This window comes from Heterocephalus glaber, unplaced genomic scaffold (assembly GCF_053883595.1).
Source record: "Heterocephalus glaber isolate CG9 unplaced genomic scaffold, H.glaber_assembly_v1.0 deba00001465, whole genome shotgun sequence".
Classification (NCBI taxonomy): Eukaryota; Metazoa; Chordata; class Mammalia; order Rodentia; family Bathyergidae; genus Heterocephalus; species Heterocephalus glaber.
The window spans coordinates 15506814-15521954 of NW_028258312.1; the positions used below are offsets into that span (position 1 = coordinate 15506814).

Genomic DNA, 15141 nt, shown 5'->3' on the forward strand with positions numbered 1-15141 from the left:
GCACGCCCATGTACCTGTGGACAAGCCTTTAACTGGGAAGAGCTCAACCTCCCTGTTCCAGAGGAGAAAACACCACAAGAGTCAACAGTGGAGGAATCTGAGGCGCCAGACCCTTGCACAAAGAGCGCCAAAGTTGAACGTCCCTTGCTTGAGTCAGCTCCTGAGCCCACATTGGTTTCTGAGAGGGAAGAGGAAGACTCCGAAGGTCTGCTTCCGGGTAATGGCAGTGTTGTGTCAAACTGTGACATCAAGAACCGGGGTAGCCAGAAGCTCCTTCGTGGAGAAACCAGTCCTTCAACAGCCACTAAAATTCACCGCCCTATCCCTGATGTGACTGAGCCTGCATCTAGAATAGTGCCATTGGAATTTACAGTACGGAAGGGGCAGAACCTGGCTAAAGAACTCTCCCCTAAACCAGCTGGAAGACAAAAAGGCTTCTGAATAACTAACTACATGCCACAGCAGCAACAGCTATTTAATCATCTATGGAACTGTGCTCTGCTAATTAGTACTAAGCGGGTACACAGAATTGTTTTCCTATTTGTCCCTCCCAATCTTTCCTTTCCTTAAAATGGGCTCCCTTTGAGACCGTAATTAAACCTTGGATAGAGTTTCAAACATGGGAGATGGATTTTATTCTCATTGACAAAAACCTGGCGGTAGGTTGAACCTTTATACTGTTTTTAGTTTGTGAATGGTAAGAGTGATATTTTTTCAGTTTTTATTTTTATTAGAACACGTTTGCATTACATGACAATTACATTCCTCATAGGGAATTGGTACATGTACATAACAGGATGTTTTTCATGACATTTATATGTCTGTTGTGCATTGTTTTCCCTTTCTACAGTTTGCTAGTTATCCCATATATAATTTTAATGTATCACTTTTTAGGAGAAAAAGATACATATTTGTATTGCTCCATAAGATTATCTTATTTCTAGAAGAAAATAAATGGCATCATATTACTAAAGGATATTTTATAGTCCCTAGGAAATAAATACAGAGGTAGTGGGAGTATAATACATAAATGATGAAACAGCCCATTCAGACACCAATAACCATAACTTTTGAAACAGCCTTAAGTAGATAAATAGGAGTTATTTGAAATGTATTGTTTTGAATTTAACTTTTGTAACTTAATAATATTTTCATGTAATAAAGTATTTCAATACTATCATATAACAATTTTATACTGAGCTTAGATTTTAGGGATACTGTGTAGGAATTACTAAACATAATTATTTGATACAAACTGAACCTTATGGGTTTGTTGTTGCTGTTGTTGGCTCGGGTTTGGGGGGGATTTTTTTTGTTTTGGTTTGGTTTGGTTTGGTTGGGGGTTTTTGTTGTTGTTTTTTTGTGGTTTTTTGTTTTTGCAGAACCAGGGGATCAAACTCAGGACCTTGCACTTACCAGGCAGGCTTGGCGCCACTGAGCTACATCCCCAGCCCATTTTGTTGTTATTGTTGTTGTTTTTTTTTTTAGACAGGTAGCTTGGCCTCATTATGTAGCTCAGGCTGACCTTGAACTCATTATGTAGCCCAGGTGGTGATCCTCCTGACTCAGCCTTCTCAGCACTAGGATTATAGGCCTGTGCCACCATGCCTAGCCAAACTAGATTTATAACATGATTTCTAAAACAAATTCACATGATTGCTTCAGTTCATCAAGTTTTTAATCAAGGATCCAGTACTCAGAGTTCCTTTATTTTTTATTCTAAATTATATTGCTTATTTGTAAATGTCTATAAAATATCTAGTGAATATGCTATACACAAAGTGAATGTGCTCTATAGAACTCCAATTTCATTAAGAGTACTGTGAAGCTAAAATAGTAGCTACTTATCTATCTTTAATGTCTCAAGTCATTTTAGAAATCAAGTGATGAGCGGTATGCGGTGATGCACGCCTGTAATCCCAGCACTTGGGAGGCTGAGGCAGGAGGATGGCAGAGAGTTTGAGATGAGAAATATTAAGTCGGTGTTCACAATTTAAAATTTTACAGGCATGCCATCAAATAACTTTTCCTATTTTCATATTTCTAAGTTTGAATGGTGGCTAATGCCTGTAATCTCAGCCAGCACTCAGAATGGTGAAGCAGAAGGATGGAAATTTTGAGGCCAATCTGGAATACATAGGCCTGTCTCAACAAACAAAAACAAAGGCAATTTATAAATTTGGTCTTTCATAGGATGACTTTCTTCTGCCAGGCATAATGGAACAAATTTTCAATTCCACTAACAAGTTATTAAGAGAATAATGTGCCGAAGGGAAAAATTGAATTCCATTTTTATTTCATTAAGTATGAACAGGGAAAAAGATGGCATGTAAGTAAAGTTCTATAGTGACTCACCTGTGCCCTATTTTAAAAATCTTCCCTATTTTCTTTTATTTTGCCAAGATCAATGATACATTTAGCAATTCAGCTGAATGACTGATTAAAGCTTTAAATAAAACTCTAACTTTTCTCCTTAGAGCAGTTTTATGTGACAGACCATGCTTCAAAAAATTATAATAAAACTCTTCTCTCTACTTGGAAATCCCAAAAAGATATAAGACATATTAGGAAGTTTTAAAACAATAATTAATTATAATTATAATGCTGAACCTGCACTTTATTTTTTTAATTTTGGTTTTAGTTTTTGAGAAAAGGTTTCACTATGTAGTCCAAGCTGGTCTCAAACTCACAGTAATCCTCCTGCCTCAGCTTCCTGAGTGCTGGGATAACAGGCATGAGCCCCCATGCCTAGCTGAACATGCACTGTTAATGGAACATGTTTTTAAATTCCCCTCCTTAACAATCAAGAACATACACTTTTAAAATGACTATATATCCCTCTTCATTTATAATGAATATAGAAATTAATTACTTTCCCTTAACTGGATAGAAATCAATATTTCTTCATTAAAAAATATTCATTGAATGTGAATTAAGCCCAGCACTCTTCTCTATAACTGAATATATAGCAGAAAACAAAGTAATCCTTATGGAGCTCATGTTCTAGTAGAGAAAGGCAGCAACAATAATAAAATTATCAATGATTATAAAGGTGAACACTAAAATTATCAAGTAATATTACTTATTAATGAATAAGTAACCTTTTCAACAATGACAAAGACCATGAAAAATAACAAAGGAGGGAAAGGAGACAGGGAGGAGATGAGGGATTGTAGGAGTTGGTTCTCCATTTTACATAGCACGGTCAAGACTGGCCTCCCTACAAACCATATTGATAGGGCTTGCGGGCCTTTGTGAAGACCTTGGTTTCTACTCTGCATAACCAGGGAATCCTTTGGAGGCTTGGGAAGAAGAAGTGCCCTACTCTTTATGAAGATGCCCAGCTGCTGTGTGGAAACAAAGCTGCAGCCAGGGACAGAGAGCATGCTGGGGCTTCACAGGGGGTAGCACAGTAAGCCATCCGCCAAACTAATCTCTTGCAGTTTCTGGAGTTGGGACATCTTTTGAAGATGGATTCTAAAAGAATCAGTAATGGATTGAATTGGGTATAAAAAAAATTGACAATTACTCCAAATGATAAATCCCCTATTTTCCTTAGGCAGCATGGCAGCCAAAGATTTTGGCCTGCCTTCACCCACCTGCCTTCCTCCTTTCTTTGCCGTCTTCTTCACTCAGAATCAGACTTGCAGCAGGTGTAGGGGCACATGCCTGTAATCCCAGCACTCAGGAGGCTGAGGCAGGAGGATCACCATCTGTTCCAAGCCAGCCTGAGCTACACAGTGAGTTTAAAGCTAGCCTGGACTACATAGCAAAAACTGTCTCAAAAAGACAAAACAAAACAAAAACCAACAACAAAAAGAACCAGACTTGCATTGCAATCTGATAGCTGTCCCAACCTCCCCTAACTCCCTTCTTTTTTTTTCTGTTATAGATGTTTACACTAATAAAGCCCTTGTTTTACAGAAAGTATTATTTTAAAAACCCTGAAGTTTCTACATAGGTTGAGTAAGAACATCTTTAAAAGTAGTACAATAGCTGCATTTAGTCAGGTGTGTCTGTAATAGGTTATAATAACCTGTAGTCAGGTTATATTGCTGTAATGAAAAAGAAAAAGAAAAATCTCAAAAGAACATACACTTCTCTTCTGCAAGTTGACTACACAGTGAAGAATTGTTCTAGGGCAGCAGTCTTCCATGGACTCTCCGGATATCCGGGTTGCTTTAATGTGTTAGCTCTTTCTTCTCAACTTGAGACCAGCAGGGGGAAGAGATGTGAAGAAGTGTGAGTGGGCTTGAATGTGACAGGCATCTCTTCTGCTGCGCTTCCTTCATCAGCACAGCTCTGCTTCACAGGATCTGAGCTGAGAAGTCTTCCGTGTGAGGGGAAGGGGAAAGAATATGGTAGCACGGTTAGTGTTGTCTACCTCATTGTAGCATTACTGTCTCATACAACACTGGATAGCGTTTTCTCTGTGACACGCTGTGAGATTTAAGGTATGGCAATCTTTCTTGTTCATCCTCACAAAACTCCTGTATGATAGATACTATTAGCATTCCTTATTTTCAAATAACAAAGAATCTGAGACACAGAAAATGTTATTTGATAATACTGCTACTAGGATGTGTAACATGCTTATTTCAATAAGTGACATGAGATCTTTTTCTTTTCTCTAAGGGCTCATGGCAATGCAGCATGCTGTAAGGCCTCCTGCATCAGGGGGTCTAATTGTCTGAGAGCTCTAACTCTGGGCTACAAAAAGAATCACTGTGTTTGCATGAAGGCCAGGTTTCCCCTCAGCTGCTCCAACCTAACAGTAATATACGAGGTGTGATCAAAATATACAATATTTAAATTTAATATACTGTAACACACATATTTACAGTAAAAGGCACATTGCCATTAATCATCCACAAAATACTACCCCTTTGCTTCAAACATACTTCTCCTGTTTTGTGAGTGTTTTCATAAATGCTACTGCCAAGTGCCCCTCAATAGAAAGGCAGGTTCATAAGAATATCAGAGGTACTCACCCACCTTATTGACCAGATCTGGCATTGTGCAACTTCCAGCTCACCCTCAAAGTCAAAATGACCAAGAAAGGTAAATGTTTTGAATAGATTCAAGACATTGAGGCAGCCACGACAGCACAGCTAAAGACATTCTGAAAGAGGATGTCCAGATCCACTTCAAAAAGTGGCAAGAATTATGAGATAAGTCGTTCAGAGAAGTGGGGAGTGTTTTGAGGGGAATTCATATTGGTGTGTCTTTTACCATAGTAATTTTTTGGAGTTTAAACCTTCACTGTATTGTTCTATCACACAAGGTCTATTCCTAGCAGATATCAGAGCTCCTTGGATGATCTACTTTAGTTTGAAGACTTTCCAGTGGATTGTAGACTTTCTTTAGACTAGGTGAAGCCAAACATGCCTTCAGCTGTCCTTCTTTCTACCTGCCTGCCCTCTTTCTTTTCTTTCCTTTCTTATTCATTCAGAATCAGAATTGCATTACAGTAATGCATTACATTACTGGTTCTCCAGGCTCTCGAAGCCCTCATTTTCCTCTCATAAGTGTTTACCAAATGTCTGCATGCATATCTTACTCAGCTTTCCCATTGCTGGGAGGAAACATCTGATATGAGCCACTTCAAGGAGGAAAGGTTTAATTTGGCTCACAGTGTCAGTGATTTCAGTCCATGGGAAGCTGGCTTCCAGACAGTACCATCACAGTGGAAGGGTCTGGTGAAGCACAACTGTTCACTTCATGGCATCTAGGAAGAAGGGAGAACACCACCAGGTAGGAAGGCACCAGAGACCAGAAAGAGGGCTCGAAGTCTTGCCTCCATGACCCACCAATTTCCTGGCCGGATACTAAAGCCAATAAATTTGGCCATCAGGTTAACAGTCATTAGATATAATCTCATGTTGGCTTCTGCTTCATTTTTAGGATTTTTTTTTATTCATTAAGTTTATTGGTACATTTTATGTATACAGTATAATGGCATTCATTATTGGGAATTTGTACCTGTACTTGATGTATCTTAGTTCTTATTTTCCCCCCTTCCCCTGCCCTCCCTTCAACCCCTTCACCCCTCCCTATTTACAAAGACTTTGTTTTTTCCTTTGCTCATATTTATTCCTTTCCCTTCTTTCCTTTCCCCTACCCCTCCCACTTCCCCTTCCCTTTTGAACTTTTTCATCCCATTTCACATTATCTATTATATATTTTGATCCTCATTTACACTTTCAGTTTCTCACACTAGAGAAACAATTTGGTATTTACACATGTGTGTCCTATTTATTTCACTTAAGAGTATGACTTCAATGTGCACCATTTAGCTATAAATATCTCTAGTTTATCATTCTCTATGGCTCCATTTTATAAAAACAATAGTACTCCATTTTATTAAAAAAATAAACAAAAACCACATCTTCTTTATCCAGTCCATTGGGCAATTGGTCTGTTACTGAGTTTTAACTATTACAAACTGTGCTGCTATAAACATTTTTTTTTTTGGAGACAGGGTCTCACTGTGTAATTCAGGTTGGTCTTGAACTCACTATGTAGCCCAGGCTGGCCTTGAACTCATGGCAATCCTCCTGCCTCAGCCTCCTGAGTACTGGGATTACAGGCATGTGCCACCATGGCCAACTGGCTTCTGCTTCTTGGAAGACCCAAACTAACACATGCCTAGTATATTATATGTTGTTTTTATGTGTGTGTGTGTGTGTGTATATATATATATATATATATATATATATATATATATATATTTTTTTTTTTTTTTTTTTTTTTTTTTTTTTTTTGGTACTGGGGATCAAACTCGGGACCTTGCGCTTTTGAGGCAGGCAGCAGAACCACTGAGCTAAATCCCCGGCCCGTGTATAGTAGTAGTAGTAGTAGTAGTAATTTTAATATTTTTTATTTTAATTAATTTAAATTTTTACTCATTTTACTTTTTCAATACTTTGGGTTGAACCCAGGGCCTTTGGATTGAACACTGAGCTACATCGCAGTCCCTTATTTTATTCTGAGACAAGATCTGGATTTTCTTATCTTTTTGCTCGTATTCTGTTGCTTTGTTTGCTTCATTGTTGTTGCTCTATTTTTCTGAAATACTCATTTGTCATTTTTTATGGGGACTTTTTTTGATGGAAGAATTCCTAAATTAGTTTTTAATAACATTTTTCCTATAAAGTAACATTGTTTGTTCCAAGAATGAAATATATTGTTACTCTAGGAATAAGAAAGTTTTTTAAAAATACTTCTTGCATTATGCCTCTGCATTCCTCTTACCTAGTCAGTTGACTAAACCTGTCTCTCATGTCCAAGGGTCCTCTTCAGGCATCTGGAGAGCTGGGCCTAATCATTTACACTTCAGGTTCAAGCTGGAATGCTTAATTCGCTTGCTTCATTCTAGGCTCCCTGGTTAAAATGCTAACTTCTTGGTTAGGGGATCCAAAGGCTACTCAATTTTTCATGAAGAAAGCACTTGGTCTCCTGCTTAACAAACATATGTCTTATTCTTGGCATTTTGGTTAAAACCCAAATGGGCTGGGGGGGCACCTTCAGTGTCCTAACTTAACCCCACCGTCACCTCTTGAGCTGGTGTCTCCAATTCCAAAGCCTCTCTAATTCCATTAATCCGGAGATGAAAGCCATTGCCTCTGGATGTTTAGGTGGGACCTGGGAACAGAGATTTTTCAGGCCTTCCCTCTGTTATCAGCATTTTGTCTTGTGCCCCATTCCCACCATAGCCCAGACCTCAGGATGTAACTGTTTACCAGAGTCCTGAAACAATCCCACTGGCTCCTCTTTGATATCCGCCCTGCAAGCACTTCACTGACTGCTAATTTTGCTCTGCTGCATTAATTACTGTTCTCCCTCTGTGTTCCATCTTTCAAATATTTGCCTAAATTGTTTGTTTGTTAGTTACTGTCTTCTCTCCCATACTTTCTCCAATCTGTTATTGTATTTAAAATTCCCAGGGATAAATAATGTAATCCTTGTTCTTAGGATCAGTTATCATCACCACTAACATTGTGATTATTTCACGGTTCTTATATATGATTTGCCATCATCTTCTATCCACTGAGACCATTTATAAAAAAATAAAGGGGAGTGGAATAAGCTGATGAGGACATAATTCTGGGTTCTTTTGTTGTTGTTGCTTTGTTTGGCCTGGGGATCAAACCAGGGGCCTTTGCACTAAGCTGTATCCCCAGCCTTTTACTGATTTTATATTTTGATACACAGTCTCACTAAGTCACTAATTTTCCCAGGCTGGGCTTGAATATGTAATCCTTAGGTTCATTTTTTATAGCTAATTGAGGATATGATCTTGACTACAAGTTAAACATTGGGAATTTTTCCTCTTCAAATAATCTTAAACAGTGATGGTCACTCATCCATTCATTTAAAAACAATATTTACTACTGATGCTGGGCTAGTTTTTGGAAAAGACAAAGATGAGTAAGAACATCTGAGCCATAACCCAGCACAGAAATAACCACCATAAGTGAGATTAATTCTATAACAATTTGAGAATGTGCTTAAAGGGCAAAAAAGTGAAAAGTACAAGTCCTACATGAGTTATGTAAAGATTTGATCAGATACTTTTAAATTGCAACTTGGCTGGGCAGAGTGTAGCATGTCAGCGATCCCAGCACTTGTGAAGCTGAAGCAGGAGGCTCGCTGAGAGTTCAAGGCCACCATGGGGTACATAGTGAGTTCAAGGACAGCCTGAAGTAAAATTTTTTGTTTTCTTTTTTCTTTTTTCTTGAAGTAAAATTTTAAAAATAAAGTAAGTTGCATCTTAGTGAAAAGAACACACTCAAATAAAGAATATTGGTGAAAAATAAAGGCAGCAAACTCTGAAATTTTCAGAAGGTTACTCATTAGGCAACTCTCACCAAAGATTTGAAAGAGATGGATAGAGTTGAAATAGTTTATCTTCAGTTTCTAGAAACTCTTCACTGAGTTCTTTCACAAATAAAGCACAGATGTAATCTTTATTGGGTTCTTTCACAAATAAAGCACAGATGTCATGTCCAGTAGCCCTGAATCATTGCATTTCTGAACTTCAGCTTGTGTTTAGCTCATGAATGAGCAGGTCAGATTAAGAAGCTGAATACTAGAAAGAAGGAAGAGCTCAAGTCATAGGTCGAAGGGAAATGAATCATATAACAAAACTCTTAAGGAATTCATTTAGTGCCATGGTAAAAGGAAAGCAAAAGAACCATAATCAGATTCAAAGCAGTCCTTATCTTGGATGAAGGAGTGGAGCTTCCTAGTCATTTTTTGCTGCTGATTCAGAATACCTGAGAGGGTAATTTGTAAAGAATAAAACATTCATTTCTCACAGTTCTGGAGGCTGGGAAGTACATGATCAAGACACCAGCAGATTAGGGCTTCATCCTTCTGCTTCCAAGGTGATGCCTGGGCCCTTCGGAGGTGAGAAATACTATGTCCTCATATGGCAGAAGAGCAGAAGAGAGAGCCTATCCCTCAAGCCATTTACAGCGATCCATTTTAAGCCAATTCAGTCCTGATAGCAGAGACTTCGTGTCCTGAACACCCTTCTGTCGGGCCCTACCTTCCCATACTGTCATATTGGGGATTAAATTTCTAACGCATGACTTTGGGGGATACATTAAAAGCATTGCAGGAGGGCTCAGGATGAGGAAGGCCTACAGAAGCAGATGTACATTACTGTCAGCACCGTAATTTTCCTGTGGTAGATTCCTAGTGAGTTTTTAAACCCTTTCAGAGCCAGATGTAGAGTGGGTGAGGTCAGGAGAATTAGGTTTTACTCTGACTCAATGGACATAAAAAGGCTAAGCCTGATTGTGCTTGATGACTCAAAGGACTTACCTGGCAGGAGCCCAGTGGACTGGGGCCAACTATCTCCTAGTGGAAAGTTATAATTTAGTCTGGCAGTATATACCGGGAAAGATAGGCTTCTCTGCTCTGTAGCAATAGTTCTCCCTACAACTATGTGTGTCAGCTGGCCTCAGGGGTTGCAGGAGTTGAGAGTTGCTTCAATGGAATACACAGTTTCTCTCTCTTCACTCTAGCAGGATACAACATGAGATCTATGTAGAAAGAGCCTGGATAGAAGCAATGGACCATGTGTTGGGTGTATATGAGAAGTGATCATCGGCTGGAAGCCCACTAGACAATTTCCTGATGTGGAAGGAGCTCAGAGGTCAGTCCACAAGTTTCCTCAAGTCCTGATGTCATGGATGTGGCAGGTGATGTGAAGATCTATTTCCAGTTCAAGTCTCTCCTGGTACAAAGTGCCTCTGATAATAGTAGATAGCTCTCCCTTGGCTAAAGACTAAATACCCTGAAAGTAACTTTTTAAGGCATGGAATCTTAAGAATATCTTACCTGCTATTATGTTTTAAATCTAAAATATTCCTCCAAAGTCTCACATTTGGTGATGGAGCCCAGCCAGAGGCAGAAGGTATGACTTGGAGGGATGTGTTCTCCTCTCTCCCCTCTCCCCTCTCCCCTCTCCCTGCTCCTCTCTCTCTCTCCCTCCCTCCTGGCTGCTGTGGGTTAAGGAGCTATTCTCTCCATGCCTTTCTGCCACGATGTCTGTGTGTGGAGACAATCAACTATGGGCTGAATTCTCTGAAAACTGAGCCAAAATAAACCTCTCCTGCTTTAAGTTTTGGTTGCCAGGAAGGGAAAGTAATTAATACACCTGGTCTGTCTGCGGTAGAGGTAAGTTGCAGGGAAGAGAACACAATTCGTGACTGTTGTCAGTACATTTTGTGTGGAGAGTATGGTAATACATGTTTCAGAAAAAAAATCTTTTCTGTTTATATAGCATCATAATCTAAGAAAATTTATAGATACCCACAGACACATAATTTAATAAACTTTTTTGAAAACTTTTACCTAGAAATCTTAAGATTATGTAAAATGTTTATTTAAATACTGTATATAGTGCAAGGAAACCAAATACCAAACATCAAGTCCATGATTTCTTTTAACAACACCAAAAATTACTGGGAAAATAAAATACCTTCCTCTAAGCCAATAGTACTTAATTCCTTTTCTAGGAGGATCCTAGGACACTTTGCACTATATTCAACTTCTGCATTCTTTTACCCAGAATTTAGGATTTCACGCCATATATTAAACCTTGGAAGCAGCTAGAAATTACCTGTAACACAGTAGACTCATTATTTCTTATCTTTAATTTTCCTGGTCCTAATTCTCCGCTTGCATTAGGCTGTGCTATCTTCTCTACCTTTTGGGCAACCCCTGGTAAGGCAGTAGCTGTGCTCCTCAACCCATTCCACCTGGGAGAGGTGGAGAACTCTCTCTGGTATCACTGTAGGGAATGAAACTTCACCCCTTCCTTCGGCAGCCACCACCCCATTTCATCCCTTGCATCTTTCAGTTCCTCTCCCTTGTTCATAAAATCACTTCCACCGCCCCTAGTTTTCCAGTAGCTCTGTGCATCCAGTCTGAAGCCCAGTTCCAGTGCATCCCTGAGTTCCGGTCTTACCACATTTACAGATTGCTCCAGTACTTCAAGAAAGAAAAATGAGTTCCCATCACAAGTGTCTAGCAACATGCTCCTTCAAAGCATCCACCCCAGTCCTGAGAATTACGGCCTCTGCAAGAACCAGCAAGACGAGGACTCGTATCAGTCCATGAACAGAAGCAGCAGTTCCGAGGTCCTGAGAGTAATGCTCTGGAAAGCATCCTGGGTGAGCAACATCAGACTGGGGTTAAGACAAGGATGAGAAAGGAACAACAGAATGTTTGTTTGTTTGACTGTATTAGGGAACTGAACCCAGGGAGTGCTGAGCTGCATCCTCAGCCCCACCCTTTTTAAAATTTTTATAATGTTTTGCTAAGTTTCCCAAGCTGTCTTCAAATTTGTGATCCTCCTGCCTCAGCCTCTGGAGTAGCTGTGACTCAGCTGAGTGTCACTCCACCCAGCCCTTTTCAGCCTTTATAATCAAATCCAATACCTTACACAAAAGCACACACACACATCAATACCTTATCACACAAACACACATGTGCACACTTCCCATTGGTTCTAGTTTTCTGGAGAACCTTAGCAAATACAAATACTTAGCTGATGTTCAGTTTTTAAACAATGCCCAAACAGTGACATTTTACATTGTAAAAAAAAAAAAAAAAAAAAATGGAGAGGTTTTTTTAAATTAAATTACAAGGGTAATGGGCCAGGGATTTAGCTCAGTGGTTCCACTGCCTGCCTTGCAAGCGCAAGGACCTGAGATCAATCCCTGGTACCAAAAAAAACCAAAAAAACCAAAAAATTACAAGCTAATTTGAGAAAGTCTTGTATTAGGAGAGAGCGTTTTTATGGGGACAAGCCATTTCTTAAAGTTGACAGTAGAAGCTGGAGTCCTGGTTTGGGAACTTAGGAGGAAAGGAAATGTAAGTGTGTAATAGAAGCAGAATTTCACCATCTGTTTGTTTTTTTGTTTTGTTTTATTTTTTGTTTTTCCCAGTACCAGGGATGGAACTCAAGACCTTGCACTTGTGAGCCAGGCACGGCACCACTGAGCTAAATTCCCAGCCCTAGAAGAATTTCAGCCTCTGAGGAATCTTTGCAAGAGGAAAAGAAAAATGAGCACATTTGATGGACAGATGAGGGAAGAGCCAGAAAACCCCTGTAGCGTAATATCTGAAAAAGAACTATGGAAATCAATTTCAGTCTTACAAGAATGTGAGCTGCTTCATACAGATTCCTCCTCCTTGTCCCCTACAATACGACAAATGAAGTATTTCTCACTGATATTTTAGTATGAGTCAATTTTTATGTGAAATGTTTTTTTTTGGTATGGGGATCGAACTCAGGTCATTGTGCTTGCCCTGCAGGCAGCGAAACGACTGAGCTAAATCCCCGGCCCTATGTGAAATGTTTAAATTCTGCATTTTGTTGTTGTGAGATTGAACCCAGGGTGTTTAGCACTAAGCTACATCCTCAGGCTTTTTCTGAGCCTTTTTTTTTTTTTTTTTTTCTTTTGAGACAGAATCTTGCTAAGTTATCCAGGCTGGGTTCAAATTTGCCATTTTCCTGCCTCAGCCTCCCAGAGTGTGGGGATTAGAGGCGTTTACCACCACATTCAGCTTGAATTCTGCATCTTGTATGACACAAGGTAACAAAATGAGCATACAGGGATGCAGGAGGCAAAAGGAAAGCATTTCCCTGTTGATATCTTCATTACATACGCGGAATCTCCTTACCCAGTTCCCCTCACCGTCTAGTGGACTGTGTGAAACTTGGTATGAGAGAAATCCTAGTCTTGTTACCAGCCAGTGGTTCTGAAGGAAAAATTTAAATTGCTTCTCGGCCTTTTGGCTAAGATCAAGTGTGAAGAAAAAATTTAAAACATTAGTTAAAGAGGAACAAATGGTGAAGACTAACAAGGTGCTTTTTAAAAATTTTTCCCTAAAATCAAGGTCAAAACTCAGTGTTCTCTAAAATGATCATTTCAGTGGGAGTTTGGTAGACACTGTCTGGATGCTCGTATACCCATACCTCTTCTAGGGTTCGCAGATTGAGGATGCTTCTCACCCTCCATGACAATACACACATGTGATAAGACTGAGTTCTGGCCATGGAGTAAGAAGAGCATAAGCCACACAAAAGGCACTTTCAGCCCAACCCATGCATGCTTTCCTTGTTAGATCTTCAGTCTGCTACCTCCTTAGAGTGGTCTTAGAACACCCAGAAAAGAATAGAGCCTAGGTCCTGCAAATGACTACCTACTGAAAAAGTGAAAAATGAACTTCATGTATTAGGTCACTAAGATCTGGTGTTTATCTGGTAGACCAGCTACCACTACCACTTAACTGACTAAATAATTACATTTTTAATACAAGAAAAGATTCGTATCTTCCAGTACTTAAAAAAAAAAAGAATCACAGCATTGTAGAGTTAAAAGTGAAATAAAAAACATCTAATCCAACCTATGCTCTGCATTTACGGACTGTCAAGTTAGTTAATAATCCTCTGGGTCTCTTTAAGGCATTGTGACCAACGTTTTCCTTCACTTTCCACATTCTTCCACCATTCCCAGACTAGTTCTGGGAATATCTTCCCAAGTATGTTATCTTAACTGTTAAAGACTGGTACTTGTCTTTACGTCACTTCCAAGTGGTAACAGAAACTCATAAAGCAAAATTATATGAGATTATAAACAACAAATGTTTGAGGTGCTAATGTCATTGCAAATGGAGTTACACTCCAAACATTCATGTAAGCACAGAAACAAGGTCTGGTAGTCCCCTTCCCAGTGATCAGGATCTGGGAATTTAATAGTTAGAACATCTGTTCCTATTAAACAATTATTCTGATGTTCCGTGATTTTATCTCAGGAGTTTTGTTTTTGTGGCTGGTTTTTTTTTTCTTTCTCCTGATTGCATCTTTCCCCTTTAAGAGGACCCTGGTGCTTCAAAAACAAATTTCCATGGCTGCCATTGATGAAACACTCTAATTTTTGACCAATAGCACTCCATGGTTCCTCAAGCAGCATTTTTTCAACATTTTTTATATATTTATGTTTTATTGCCTTTTATAGCTCCACAATTGTAAATATGTGATTTATTCTCTGTGTTACAAATATTTACTCTCTATGTAGATAGCGTAATTCAGTGCTTAATAACTTTAGTAGCTTTATTATGCAATCTTTTTGAGGAAATACTGTTTTGGGGTAGGTATTCTAGGTTACCGTAGGGAATCTTGTTAGTATTTTCTAGTTCATACCCAACACCCTACCCTCCCCACAAGGAATTTACATTTCGCCTCACTTCTTCTATAGGAAAATGTTTTTATGCCTGACACTGTGTCCCACTGCTACAGTGAGAGATTATATTACAACAGCTGATATTTATCCAGGTGCATATCAGGCAACCTGCACATTAAATATTTTATTCAAATGTCATAGTAAAACTTTATCATTTGAACAGCCCATAACAACAGTGATGACTTTCAAGTTGTGAATATTTTCAAGATTTATGTCCCATTACAGAGCTAGTAATTCCTTAAAAGCTGTGGAGCATCAAGATTTCTCTCAATAATGGAAACAGAGGTAGCTTTCTGCCAATGTCATAAGAGCTGCCACTTGATCTTTTCCACTGTCTTACTTTTTTTTTCTTTCAATGAAGTTCTGGCAGAAGTGA

General features: G+C 39.0%; 1 long non-coding RNA gene across 1 annotated transcript; it reads left to right on the forward strand.

Moving 5' to 3' along the window:
• The first annotated feature begins 8745 nt into the window (after nt 1-8745).
• On the forward strand, nt 8746-12982 carry LOC147826584 (uncharacterized). Its single transcript, XR_015438939.1, has 2 exons — nt 8746-11687; nt 12465-12982. It is a non-coding gene; the product is annotated as an uncharacterized LOC147826584 (long non-coding RNA).
• The last annotated feature ends 2159 nt before the right edge of the window (nt 12983-15141 follow it).